Source organism: Callorhinus ursinus, unplaced genomic scaffold, assembly GCF_003265705.2.
Source record: "Callorhinus ursinus isolate GAN/ISIS: 27379988/994484 unplaced genomic scaffold, GSC_fseal_2.0 scaffold26, whole genome shotgun sequence".
In the NCBI taxonomy this organism is placed as follows: domain Eukaryota; kingdom Metazoa; phylum Chordata; class Mammalia; order Carnivora; family Otariidae; genus Callorhinus; species Callorhinus ursinus.
In genome coordinates this window covers 14,335,649-14,350,712 of record NW_027397088.1, presented here as the reverse complement: position 1 = coordinate 14,350,712, position 15,064 = coordinate 14,335,649, and the positions used below count along the sequence as shown (strand labels likewise).

The 15,064-nt window shown below is 40.4% G+C and overlaps 1 protein-coding gene across 1 annotated transcript in view; it reads right to left on the bottom strand.

Moving 5' to 3' along the window:
* The window catches only part of RNF182 (ring finger protein 182), a 60,555-nt gene that overhangs the window by 44,948 nt on the left and 543 nt on the right, over positions 1 to 15,064 (bottom strand). The gene's annotated exons all lie outside the window — the stretch shown is intronic.

Below are 15,064 nucleotides of genomic sequence, written 5' to 3'. Positions count from 1 at the left end.
AGAGCCCAGGTGAATATCTTCATGATCTTGAGGCAAGCAAAAATTTCTCAAGACACAAAAAGCATAAATCTAAAGGAAAGATTTATAAACCGGAATTCATTCAAATTAAAATTTTCTGTTCATCAAAGGCACGACATTACAAGATTAAAAAGCAAGCCCACAGTACAGAAGAACATCACTTACTGGGAAAGTACAAATGAAAACCACAATGAGCTATCACTTTTTACCCACCACTATGACTTAGGATACCAAGTGTGAGCAACAATGAGAAACAACTGGAACTTTCATACACTGATGTTGGGAATGTGAACTGGTACAACCGCTTCAGGCAAATGTTTGGCAGTATCAGTGGTAACTCATATACATAACCCCTGATCCATCCCAATTCTAGGTATACACACTCTACAGAAATGCCCACATACACCCATAGGAAACTGTTCATGGCAGCACTCTTTGTAAGGGAGAAAAACCGGAAATTATCTAAATGGCTACGAACAGTAAATGGATGGGAAAAAAATGTGGAATATACAATAATAAAATACCATCACGTGGGAGAAGAAAAACCAAATATTACTACACCCAGCAGCATGGGTGAACATCACAAAGAAATGCTTAGTGACCCAAAAAAGTAAATATTGCATGATTCCATTTGTATAAAGTTTTACAATAGGCAAAACTAATCAGTAGTGATAGAATTCAGACTAGTGGTCACCTTGCGGGTGCAGGTAATGACTGAAAGCAAGCAACGAACAGATTCTAGGATAATGATAATATTTTATGTTTTGATGTGAGTAGTGATTACAAAGGTGGCTGATAATATTCCATGTTTTGACGTGAGTAGTGATTACAAAGGTGGCTTACTTTTGGGAAATGCAAAGCGCTATAACCTTATGACTTGTGCACTCTTCTGTACCTTCAAGTTAATCTTCAATGACAAAGTTTACTTAAAAATAAAAATGATGCTGGGGTGCCTGGGTGGCTCAGGAGGTCAAGCATCCAACTCCTGATATCACCGCAGGTCTCAATCTCAGGGTCGTGAGTTCAAGCCCCACACTGGGCTTCCAGCATGAAGCCTACTTGCCTGCCTACTTATTTACTTACTTACTAAATAAATAAATGAATAAATAAACAAAAACGATGCTTCCTTATATCTTTACATGATACATATAACATAAAACAGGTAAAAGAATGCTGTGATTTTGAAAAGTCTACACGCAGCCCCAGGGAGATTTTTCTAGAACTCAAATCTGACCATTTACTCCCCTGCTGAAAAGAGTTTAAGATCTTCCTAACCTGGCCTTGCTGGGGCCATCCTTCATTCAGCATAGATACTAATTATTCCCAAATCATGTTTGAATGCCTCTCCTACATGCTTGCCCAGGCATTATATACCCTCCACCTCACGTTCTGGTGTAATGACCAGTCACTATGCTGTTAGTTGCAGCAAGGTGTTCACTTTTGGGTCATGAAGGCCCAGCACAGAGCCTTACACGTGGTGGATATTCAATAAGTACTTACTGAAAAAATGTAGTAGAGTCAGCAGAATCCTTAACGCACTTACCAAAGAAATTCCTCCTTTCTACAACGCAAGAGTTTTACATGGGCTGTCTAAATTTTTCTCCTCTTTTAAGCTGACTTCGTCTGGCAGAAAAAAAATCTATCATTTATAGACCAATCAACCATGACCTAGAGGTTAATAATCAAACCATTTAAATTTACTGCAGAACAAAGAATAATTGAATCTCAGTCCAGATATAAATTAGAGCTCTAAAATGCTTTAAGCTCTTCCTAATTATGTGTCCCACTGTCTGAGTAAAATTGTTTAAAGGTTTCAAACTCTTCCATCATTGTCTATAAAGACAGGAGAAGAGAAAACATTTAATCTGTTATGTTGCTAGCTCTATAACAACACTGCATAAATCAGTACCATGGCTCATTTCGAATGCCCCATTACAGTAAGTGAGGTTGGTCTTAAATAAACCACAGTCCTATGTCTGATTTTTTCTAATTAAATGTTTTAAAACATCTTTGGTATATACTCAATGTAAGATACCCAGAGTAACATCTGTACTCATAAATTAGTACAATGAAGAGATCGGAACAACCTCAATAGTTTTAGTGACATCATATGGTTATTATAACTCACGTGCTATCATTTTTGACAACCAAATGTTCTCATAGATTCCTTGTGAAAACACCTTCCACTCACTAACAGGTAGCCTGTCGCAGATCCACTATCAGAGTAAGAGTCAAGGGCTGGAAACTCTAATCTGAATATCTGAACAAAGACCTGCATATTATGACTTCACTGATTTTTTTCCTGCTAGCTATAATAATTTCCTTGGCCATGATGCATACCTCAATTTTATATGCGTAATATCAGAAAAGCACTGAATAGTTACGTCAACATATTATTCATTGTTTCTCATAATCCTTATCTAGTTACTCAAGTACTAGGTCACTGAGATATGCTACCAGGCTCTGGACTAAACACTGAAAATACAACTTTAAGAAAAAAAAAGGAAAAATTGCCTCTTTCCTCATGGAGCTTACAGTCTAGTGAGGGCAATATCAACCAAATAAGCACATAAATAAATGTAAAATTACAATTGTAATAAGTACACCACATCTCACCCGGACTACTGCAATAGGTTCCTAATAATTCTGCCTGTTACCACTCTTGCTCACCCATGATCCATAACCTCTACATGCAAGAATATTTCTAAATGTAAACCAAATTATTCCCATTTCCCCAACTGCTACCCCCACAAAAAGTCCTACAATTGTTTCCCATGGCACACAGAATAAAACCCAGTCCTTGCCACAAATTACAAAACCTTGAGCAATCTGGCCACTCCTTCCCTCTCTGACATCATCTCATACCATTCTCCTGGCTTCTCTCTACCTCAGGGCCTTTGCACTTGTTCCTTCTGTCTGAAATTGCTCTGCTCCTGATAAAGGCTCCCTTTGTCACTCAGATCACAGCTTAAATGTTATCTTGCCTCCTAATCTAACGTAGCACCCACTCACTTGCCTTAGTTTAATTATCTGTGTTGTATTTGTCCCTTCGGCTCAGGTCATGATCTCAGGGTCCTGGGATCAAGTCCTGCATCCCGCTTCCTTTTCAGCAGGGAGTCTGCCCCTCCCCACTGCTTATGCGCTCTCGCTCTCTCTCAAATAAATAAATAAAATCTTTTTAAAAAATCACTAATTATTTCATAATAATAAAATCAAATAAGATATAAAAATGTATTCAATTAGTAACAATTTTATTTTCTTAAAGGTTTTATTTATTTATTTGAGAGAGAGAGAGAACAAGCAGGCAGAGCTGCAGGCAGAGGGAGAGGGAGAAGCAGGCTCCCAGCTGAGCAGGAAGTCAGACGTGGGGCTTGATCCCACGACCCTGGGATCATGACCTCAGCCGAAGGCAGATGTTTAATGACTGAGCCACCCAGGTGCCCCCAATTAGTAATAATTTTAGAAAAAGAGCTACTATAACATATTTAACTTAAATCCCACCATTTAATCATATCTGTTCTTATTTTTCTATCCTGATTTCAATAGATTGCTCCATCTAAAAAAGAAACAAACCTGCTACATGAAAAACGTTTTATAATGCACATCAACTGATGAAAATTTATTTGTAGATTTAGTTTAATAAGAAATCCTTATTCTATTCATTAAAATATTACTGACGCTATAGTGTGTCTGACATCTAATATGTTACACCAGTAAATGTTTTTCTGGGTTTGTTTGTTTGTTTGTTTTTTTTAAGATTTTACTTTATTTGTCAGAGAGAGAGCAGAGCACAAGCAGGGGGAGCAGGAGGAGAGGGAGAAGCAGGCTTCCCGCTGAGCAGGGAGCCTGACTTGGGGCTCAATCCCAGGACCCCGGGATCATGACCTGAGCCGAAGGCAGATACTTAACCATCTGAGCCACCCAGGCACCCCAGCATTATTTTTTTAAAAGAAATTATTTAAAATGATCTTCAAGTACTAGTCTTCATCTCTTAAGGGAAAAAGGCATAAAGGAGAGGTCATGGGATGGAGGGAAAAGACACCAAATAGCATCAGGCTACCTTTATTAAGTGCTTTTTATCTGTCACCCGTGTGGTGTACCTTGTGTGCGTCCATCCATCCATCACCTGTCCTTACAACAACCCTGCAAGATGATGGCACCACGCCCCCCTCGCAGTTCAGGTCCCCCAGCCCCTGGGCTCTTGCTAGTACTATGCAAACGAATACATTCTCTTATAAAACCAAAAGCTCACAGCTAAGTACAGGATTGACAGCTTCAGAACTGTGCGAACAGGAGTCTTAACAGAAAGAGTTGTTTACCGTGCTCCTTAAATTTAATTTCATACCGTCACCATCTGTCCTTCGGAAGAATTTCCTACCTTATCCCAACAAATTTACTTGTTCCCCAAAGAATCCAAATTCTCCAAATTATTCAATCTCAGCCCTCGATTCAGAGGTAGAGTTAAATCTAATTACTTCCTACCCACAGACTGGTACCAGTTGCAAGATGCGAAGGGCAAAGCCAGGGTTCCAGCCCGGATCTGACTACCAGGAAGCCTGGGTTCTTGGCATCCCTGCAGGGGAAGCACCATAAACCAATGAATACCTCTTGATTTCATTTCCATCTTTTAGCTCCTAAGAGCTGACTTAATGATATTCACTAAGTCTATTCACTTTCTCAGAGCCATGGATACAGGCTCAAAAAGAAAATGTTCATAAGTGACAAAGATGCATCAAATACAACAAATGGCAGAATTTCTTAAATCCCAGGGAATGGGGAAGTGTTTTGTAGTTTCTATAGTCCTGTCCATTTGTCACTGATTAAATGAAAAGCTTTGGGGCACCTGGGTGGCTCAGTCGTTAAGCGTCTGCCTTCGGCTCAGGTCATGGTCCCCGCGTCCTGGGATCGAGCCCCACATCGGACTCCCTGCTCCGCGGGAAGCCTGCTTCTCCCTCTCCCACTCCCCCCTGCTTGTGTTCCTGCTCTCGCTATGTCTCTCTCTGTCAAATAAATAAATAAAATCTTTAAAAAAAAAAAGAAAAGCTTTGAACCCCTCCCCCCAAAAATACACTTAATTTCAGTTAAAAAAAAATAGATAAATCAGAAAACTGTTAGACTGACTTGATTTTGCAGCCTCCAGCTCTTAGGATGCCCTGTCTTTTAAAATGCTTATTATTATAATTAGTATTTGAACATCTACAAGCAAACGGCTAACTTAAGCTTATAGAGCAGTGGGCTTTCCGTGTTTTCCTTTTATTTTTTAGCCCTCCAATTGCACATAAGAAATTCTAATTCATGTGAACATTAGCAAGGGTTCAAAAATTGTCTCCAAATGGTTTATATTCACTTTTACAAAGCCTCTGAGAAGGGAACTATACAGCACGTTTTTTTAAGACTTCAACAAAACAATTAAAAATATAAAGATATTATTAAAAGCTCACCACCGAGGGCGCCTGGGTGTCTCAGTTGGTTAAGCGACTGCCTTCTGCTCAGGTCATGATCCTGGAGTCTCTGGATCGAGTCCCGCATCGGGCTCCCTGCTCAGTGGGGAGTCTGCTTCTCCCTCTGACCCTCCCCCCTCTCATGTGCTCTCTATCTCCCATTCTCTCTCTCTCAAATAAATAAATAAAATCTAAAAAAAAAAAAAAAAAGCTCTCCACCAATTTGAAAAAGTCTCCGCCATGGAAATGTTCATGTCTCGGTGATTATAGAGGTCTCAAGTTTCACCAAATCAATAATTTGGATCTGTTTACTAGAATAGAGGATGGCATTTTCTGTGCTCTTCTCTGGGATCACTTACTAAGCTACAGAGACAATCATTGGACCACACCAAGCAGAGAGAGGCTTGACTATGGAAATCTAAAACTCTCCTACAATATTTCAGGGTTTTCCTAAAACTGGTCCCCTCTGCTGGAAAATTATTTTATTCATTCAAAAAGTGTTTATTGAGCACTTACTATGTTCCAGACATCATTCTAGAGGCTAAGAATACAGTAGCAAAAAATAAAAAATAATTTTTAATTGAAAAAAGCCATGGTCTTTTTTTTTTTTTTTTTTTTTGAGAGAATGAGAGATAGAGAGTATGAGAGGGGGTTGGGTCAGAGGGAGAAGCAGACTCCCTGCTGAGCAGGGAGCCCGATGCGGGACTCGATCGCGGGACTCCAGGATCATGACCTGAGCCGAAAGCAGTCGCTTAACCAACTGAGCCACCCAGGCACCCAGGAGCCATGGTCTTTATGGAATTTTACACAATGAAAGAGTAGGACAAACAGATATATATTTTTTGTTTATTTACATGATGTGCCAGGTGGTAACAGTGCTGTGGGAAAGAACAGATAAATGGGGAGAGAGAGTACTGGAGACAAAAGGCACAATTTTGCACAGCGTGCTTAGGGAAGGCCACTCTGGTAACATCAGGGTACAGACCCGAAAGAAACAAGGGAGTAAGGCACATACTATTTGGAGAAATAGCAGTCCCAGCAAAGCGCACAGCAGTGCTAAGTCCCGGTAACCCGAGCAGGCTCGGTAAGTTCAAAGATCAAAGCTTGTAACTTCATCCAGACCTCCAGCATCCTAGGACAAGGACCTCTCCCTACCTGAAAAAGAACACGGTACTCTGACCCTCTGGGGCATCCACCCTGGGGTATACGACGTGTATGGAGTAATTCTTCATTTCATAAAATAAAATAAATTCAGGGGATAGACAGTAACTCCATTTAATTTTGTTTTTAATTCTAAAAATAGATGGAGAGAAAGTGTTCACCCCTCCTTCTGCCCCGAAACCCCACCGGGTGTCGGCAGCGGTAAGCATAAGCCAGGGTGTATTGGGCTTGGTTTTCTCCTGAGAACTCCCTCCGTCCTCTAATGGACCACACCCACCGTTCTGAACCTGCCGGGCCAGGCAGTCCTCCATGGCCTCTCTTCCCAAAGCACCGCGCAGCAAAGAGCATCTTCACGGCAGCAGGCAACAGTCTTTGCCCATAATTAGCAAAGCAATCCTCGTTGATTTCAGATTGTGATTTATTCACACGAGTTGTGTTTTTAAATTTACCAACTCTAGGCAACCCCGGATTAGCTCTTTATTAGCATCTTATAGATGAGGAAACAAGAGTGACTGTGAAAATCAAGAGAGACTGCTTGTGTAGCATACTTTATAGATTACCTGGCACCAAGTAAGTGCTCAATAAGTGGTAGCCACTACACTATTTATTAAAAGAACCTACAGAACTCTGCTTCATTACTTGCTTTTACGGGGACCTTAATCTTACTTTTCATGTAGCTTAAATAAGAAAAGATCACTGAGGGGCGCCTGGGTGGCTCAGTGGGTTAAGCACCTGCCTTCAGCTCAGGTCCTGATCCCAGGGTCCTGGGATTGACTCCCCTTTCTGGGCTCCCTGCTCAGCGGGGAGTCTGCTTGTCCCTCTCCCTCTGCTGCTCCACGCACTCTCTCTCAAATAAATAAAATCTTTCAAAAAAAAAAAAAGAACAATGAAGTTAAAATGCTAAGTCTTAATCCCTTTAAATGGAGTGGGGGGAGGGGCAACAGGGGGCAAAACACTGAAATTATTATAAGGACAAATGTAAATGATTTTCAAAGATCCATTTTTTTTGCTCTTTGACTAGAATAATCAAAAGTTTATTCATAATTGCTAGAATAAAATTAAGCTAGGTACTATTTTTTAAGGTTTTATTTAAATTCCAGTTAGGTAACATACAGTACAATGTTAGTTTCGGGTAAATAATTTAGTGACTCAACACTTACATACAACACCCTATACTCATACAACAAGCTAGCTACTATTTTTTTACGCTTTTTATATATAACCTTTTGAGACATGAATATCAGAAATCCAAGTACATTGAAACGGAACTGTGATATGTGATTTCTAATGTTGTATTTCAAATAACTAAAACTCAAATTAATTTTATAGTGCCCTAATGATACATTAAACTTGAGTCAGTTTCCTAAGGCCCTAAAAACTGATTTTTTTAAAGCCCCCACTACTGACTTTGGCACTAGAGTAGAATGTAATAATTTTATATCACATAAAAAACCTTTTAAGTATTCAATTAAGAAAAATATACTTGTACCTACCCTATCTTTGGAAATGAGTAAGACATAGTTCTTGTTCTTCAGAAGCTTACAGTCTAGCATGAAAAAACAGATATATGTATTTTTCAACACAACATGCCAAATTGTTTTGTTTTGGGTTTTTTTAAAGGGATAGAGTTAAAAAAAAAAATGAGTACCACTTAGTCTTTAAGGCAGGAAGTTAGCTAAGGAAAAAACAGGGTGAGCCCAGATTGAGCCTAGCCCACAAAAGGCAATGCAAAATAGACAACCATTCAAAGATACACTTACGTATACAGCAAGTTAACACCATAGAGAATATGGATTCTGTTAACACTGAATACAAATAATAAGTGAAAGGACAACTATCTCCAGAAAGTATCTTTTTTGGAAATCAATCTATTCTAGTTTCTTTTTTTTTTTTAAGATTTTATTTTTAAGTAATCTCTCCCACCCAACGTGAGGCTGGAACTCAGAACCCCAAGATCAAGAGTCAGGTGCTCAGACCAACGGAACAGAACAGAGAGCCCAGATATGGACCCTCAACTCTATGGTCAAATAATCTTCGACAAAGCAGAAAAAAAATAAGCAATGGCAAAAAGACAGTCTCTTCAATAAACGGTGCTGGGAAAATTGGACACAGAAGAATGAAACTCGACCATTCTCTTACACCATACACAAAGATAAACTCAAAATGGATGAAAGACCCCAATGTGAGATGGGAATCCATCAAAATCCTAGAGGAGAACATAGGCAGTAACCTCTTCGACATTGGCCACAGCAACTTCTTTCAAGACACGTCCCTAAAGGCAAGCGAAACAAAAGGGAAAATGAACTTTTGGGACTTAAGATAAAAAGCTTCTGCACGGCAAAGGAAACAGTCAACAAAACAAAGAGGCAGCCTACAGAATGGGAGATTTTTGCAAATGACACTACAGACATAAGGCTGATATCCAAGATCTATAAAGAACTTCTCAAACTCAACACCCAAAAAACAAATAATCAAGTCAAAAAATGGGCAGAAGACATGAACAGACACGTCTCCAAAGAAGACATACAAATGGCTAACAGACACATGAAAAAATGTTCATCATCATTAGCCATCAGGGAAATTCAAATCAAAACCACATTGAGATACCACCTTACACCAGTTAGAATGGCAAAAATTGGCAAGGCAAGAAACAACAAATGTTGGCGAGGTTGTGGAGAAAGGGGAACCCTCTTACACTGTTGGTGGGAATGCAAGTTGGTACAGCCACTTTGGCAAACACTGTGGAGGTGCCTCAAAAAATTAAAAATAGAGCTCCCCTGTGACCCAGCAATTGCACTCTTGGGTATTTACCCCAAAGACACAGATGTAGTGAAAAGAAGGACCATATGCACCCCAATGTTCCTAGCAGCAGTGTCCGCAATAGCCAAACTGTGGAAAGATATAGATCTTGCCCTTCAACAGAAGAATGGATAAAGAAGATGCAGTCCATATACACAATGGAATATTACTCAGCCATCAGAAAGGATGAATACCCAACTTTTACATCAACATGGATGGGACTGGAGGAGATGATGCTAAGTGAAATAAGTCAAGCAGAGAAAGTCAATTATCATATGGTTTCACTTATTTGTGGAACATAAGGAACAGCATGGAGGACATTAGGAGAAGGAAGGGAAAAGTGTAGGGAGGGGAATCGGAGGCGGAGATGAACCATAGAGACTATGGACTCTGAGAAACAAACTGAGGGTTTTAGAGGGGAGGGGGGTGGGGGGATGGGTTAATCCAGTGATGGGTATTAAGGAGGGCACGTATTGCATGGAGCACTGGGTGTTACACACAAACAATGAATCATGGATCACTACATCAAAAACTAATGATGTCCTGTATGGTGACTAACAAAATATAATAAAATTAAAAATAATAATAATAATAAATTTTTTTTAAAAAGAGTCATGTGCTCTACCGACTGAGCTAGCTAGGTGCCCCTATTGTATTTTCTATATACAAAAAAGAATACTGTACATGTCACAATATGCAATGAAGAAATCCTTCTTGTTTTATGATTTTAGGCTTTGTTTCTCATCATTAAAATGAGAAAAAAAGCCCAAGTGCCATAACAATGAGTGCCATTATCTCTACACTTTTATACAAACATATATATACACACACACACATCAGTGAACTGAATAAAAGCAAAGCTTCCTGCATTCCTTCACATAAAAAAGAAAAAAATTGGATTCTGGTACGTTTTGTGTACCTTGAGGTTAATACAACAGAGAGCAGTCACATCAGTTTTCTCCATCTCATATTGGAGACTATATAAGTACCTCCCTCATTGGGTTCTCATGAGTTTTAAATAAGCTAATAGTTGTGCAGGGCAACGGATAGGGCCTGGCTCATAGGAAGCTCTAGTGAGGGTTGACTGACAGAAAAAAGATGCAACGGCAATCATACTAAACAAGGTCTGAGGAAGCCGTATGTAACAAGAGGAAATGCCAGATAAGACCACCCAGAAACCTTTTATTGTAGATTTACAATTCAAGAGTTTGAGTAAGCATTTGTTCTTCAATATAATTATGTCTGACATGTCACAGAATGATAAAATTGTGTAAAATGCCATGTCTCCATTGAATGACTATAGTTATCAGAAAGGGAAGAAGGTTCATAGTGGACTGATCCTTAGAAACACAATTTCTCATTTAAATACATCAAATATGTTAGACAAACACATACTTTTAGAGTTCCATTGCTGGCTTGGCTATCTAACTGGTCTACCTGACCAATCAGATTACATAATACACCCGCGAAGAAAACATTTACTCTTGTACCTTAATTTGTGGTTTATGATATTCAAAGTGCACTTAGCCACAGTTCAAGGGAGTCACTTTTAGGTTAGTCAGGAGAAAAGGTGGGGGTAAGTGACCAGGACGGGCATCTCTGGCGTAGGAGTGGCCAGCCTCTGAAAACCATGGAAACAGCGCTCGGGTGATCTCTTCAGGGGTTTGGACCATAAAGTGATAAAGAGATTATTAATGCCATCAGAGTCTTTTTCCCTCCCGTCCCCTGGAGCATTAAACCTTACACCCTTTCAGTATGTATTAAACTCCCTTTTTAACATCTTTTTTTTTTTTAAGATTTTATTTATTTATTTATTTGACAGAGAGAGACACAGCAAGAGAGGGAACACAGGCAGAGGGAGAGGGAGAGGTAGGCTCCCAGGAGCAGGGAGCCTGATGTGGGGCTTGATCCCAGGACCCCAGGACCATGACCTGAGGCGAAGGCAAACACTTAACGACTGAGCCACCCAGGCGCCCCCCCCTTTTTAACATCTTTTAACTCACTGAAGACTCCACCTCATGGTCCTTTGGTTTTCACTTGAACTGATTATAAGGTAAAGAAGCAAGGATCTAATGTAAGACACTTAAGGAAATGCACAATTCATCACCCTACAGAACCCCAAATTTTCCTATTCACCATACAACCCTGTAAATGTCCAAAATGTAAGAGTATAACATGTGTTGGGTTTTTTTTAAAATGCACACTATTATAAACTAAGTTTCTAACATTCTTCTGGTTGAATAACAAATTGAAAATCATATTTTTTTAAAGCTCTGGGGATATAAAATTATTTAAGAAGATTAAGGAATTAACTTTTCCCCATAAGAAAAAAGAAGGCTGAAAACTAGGCCAAATGAGAATATTTGGGTTTTGTACATCACAATTTAGAGATAAAAGACAAGAAAGAATCATAATAGTTGGAAACAAGTAATTCCTCACCCCTAGAGCTCAGATGACTTTGATCAAGCAATACAGAATATACAGAAGAAAATACCAAATAAACATTTGTTGACTGATGTCCAAAACTGTACTATATAATTGCTATCAAAAACTGACAGGTAAGGAAATCAATCATTGACCTTGAACTGTATTTATAACACTCCCATCAAGTGCCAGACAGTATAAATGTATATATTTTCCCCCCAGGCACTTGTGGTTTACCAAATGGTTAAGACATCGTACCTTCATTTTAATTGGGAGCACAAAAAATAAAACATATGCCCAACAAACATTTCTCAATCTCCATCAATCACTATTAATAATTCATGTCACAAAACACCATTTCCTGTCACCACTGCCATGTGCCTCCCATGCCTTGTCTCCGCACCATCGTTAGGATCAATACCCACCCTGCACAGCAGGTCAGTTAACCTTGTATTTATAGCATTTTTCCTCCAGGTCTCAGGGGCCATATTCCTCTCCCCAGCCACAGATCCGCGCCGAAGTGTTTCGGTAATGAAGAAATCATTAAAAAACTATCATCCTTCACAAATGTACTTTTATAAATGCCGCAACACATTGTACTGGATGCCAAAGTACCAACCAGTCAGCCTGTTAGCACAGGGCAACTAGAAACTGCAAGAGAACGCTGACCCAGAAACAGCCAATAAAGGCTTCGGTGGCCTTTGGCTGCCCGTGACAGCTCGCTCACAGGGTTACAAAACAAGTGACTTTCAATGGCACGAGTATAATGTTAATCCTAACTTGACCGAGTTTTCCATCTGTGGACAGGCTTGGTAAGTGAAGTTACAGGATTCTTCAGGTAGAATAATGGCTGTGATGACAATCATCAGACTATATTTTACAACTGACCCCAAAAACTAGGACCAGTTTTACTTCACAGAATTAAGAGTCTTGAGCCTAGGAATGTGGGAGAAAAGTCACGCTACTGTGAAAAGGCCAGGGTGACAACGAGGAGTTTTTCCACCTGAGGATGCATGCGCTGTGCTAGTCCCTACTTCCACCAGGTGGCTAATCTAAATCAAGGCCATAAAGCACACTTTTCCTTTGAATTTCCAAGGGCGATGCTGAGGCGAGGATAGGTACTTTTTTTCTTTCATTATCAGGGTACGCACATACCTCAGAATGCTAGCAACATATATGAACATGCCAAATTATTGTTCCTAACTGCACTGATAAAAGCTCCATTTCATGCTTCAGAGCTGGAGTAAAGGAACGACTACAAAGCGACGTCTGCAGTCGATGACTGTTTATTCCTGATGTTTACTGACTTTATTTTTTGGCAGAAAGAGAGACAGCTTTAAAAATGCCAGACTCTCTTGAATCTTGTGCCTTGGGTTGAGTTAGCAAAGGCCAAACATGTGTCCTTACTGTGCTGAATTAACCTTGGATGCCTCCATCCTTCAAACTAAGGACCACAACATAAATGTTTAGGCTAGAACCCAGAGCGAGGGTTCCATCCGGCTGAAAAACAGGTCCAGAGTCCTTGCACCTGAATGCTGGATTTGCTAACGAATATCTGAACAAAGCTGTATTCTTGGTACCCCCCAGCATCAAATAATTATTTTTACTACAAGACATGAAATGACATTCTGTGCCTATATAATATGCCTAGGCTTCAATATTCTGATTGCCTTTCATGCTTAAATGAGAAAATACTTATTTTCTCTTCTGGTTACCTTCTCAAAAACAGATCTACTTCATTTTAATCAATGTACCATTTCATTACCACCATCAAAGAGTATTTAGCAGAGCATCTGTGAATCACTCTACAGGTAAAATCAGTTTAAAAACAAACCCAATTGTGAAATAATCTGCAAATTGTTGTGGCAACTTAATCGTTTAGTTTTCAATACAATCTTCTAATGAAGTAGCATTACTTAAAATTGCCAGCAAATACAAACTGACTTAGAAACCTAGTAATCAGCAGGCTAACAGGTGTTGAAATCCCAAAAGAGAGAAGAGGAATATTAGATAATCACTTTATGCCTGACACCTCAAGTAGCTTTAATAGCCATAATTCTAATCAACTTAACTGCAATTCAAAATGATCCGTGCCATTGGTTTCTTTTCACGAACTACCTTTTAGCAAACATATAATTTCTTGAATTCCATATAATGTTCTCTGACTGACCTATTCCAACTTATGTACTATTTTACTCAATTGGGAACACAGTTTAATTAGTTGAATCATTTTCCAGTTACCAACCGACATCTCTCCCCCATTTAAAACAAATAAGACTAATATATTATTTCCTTCTGGATTGATGAGCTCTGTTTCTGCACATGAATACTGCTCTCTGATATTATCACACGTGTTATCTAAGTAGCCACAACAGTCTTTAAATCTTACTCATTCTTTGTGTCTGCAAAAAAAACTAAGAATCATGAAATGATGATGACAAGGCTTGGGGCCGTTGAAAACGGACGGAGGCACCCAGAACTTGAGCAATTCCCCAGCCAGCACACATAATGCCCTTGGCAACAGCATCTTAACCCTCTCCCTGCCCTCAAAACACAGGTGCAAACACCGCCCAGCTACCTGCCTCCAGAGGTGCTCTGGACTGCTTCCTTACACAGAAAAACGCAAGGCATTTTGCAGTTCCTTAAAACATGAACACAATACCTTCCAGAAACAATAGCAATGACACTGGTGCCAAGCATCTAACCCACGAAGTCCCGGTCCTGCTATTAACTCTGGTATTGCTGGATCGGAAACCCGGGCTACCTTTCCCATTGCGTTACAGGTGTAACTACACCTTCCAAAGATAAAGGTCGTGGTGTTCAAAATCCACACGAACTTCAGAAGCACCAGAATGCTTCGGTCACAGGCACCTAAGTGTGGGCTCACTTTCCAGAGACTAAAAAATGTCTCGCTTCTTCCCCCTGCGAGCCTCCCCATCCCGTCCTCCAAGAGGATCAATCAGCCAACAGGCGAGTCCAAAGGGAAACACTGTCCTATCTTTTTGGTTGTTTTCCGAAAGCCTGGCGAACGCGCCAAACAAAACCGGAGGAGAGCCCCGCGGTGGGCGCCACCGGCCCTCCGCGCACCGCCGCTCGGAGAAGCCCCGCGCCGCGCACCCCGTCGGAGCCCCGGCCGTGCGCCCGCCCGCGGAGGCTCTGCCCACTCCGCCGGCCGCAGCGCGCCGGTTGCCGGGCGCCGTCCGGGGCGGCGGGCGGCCGGG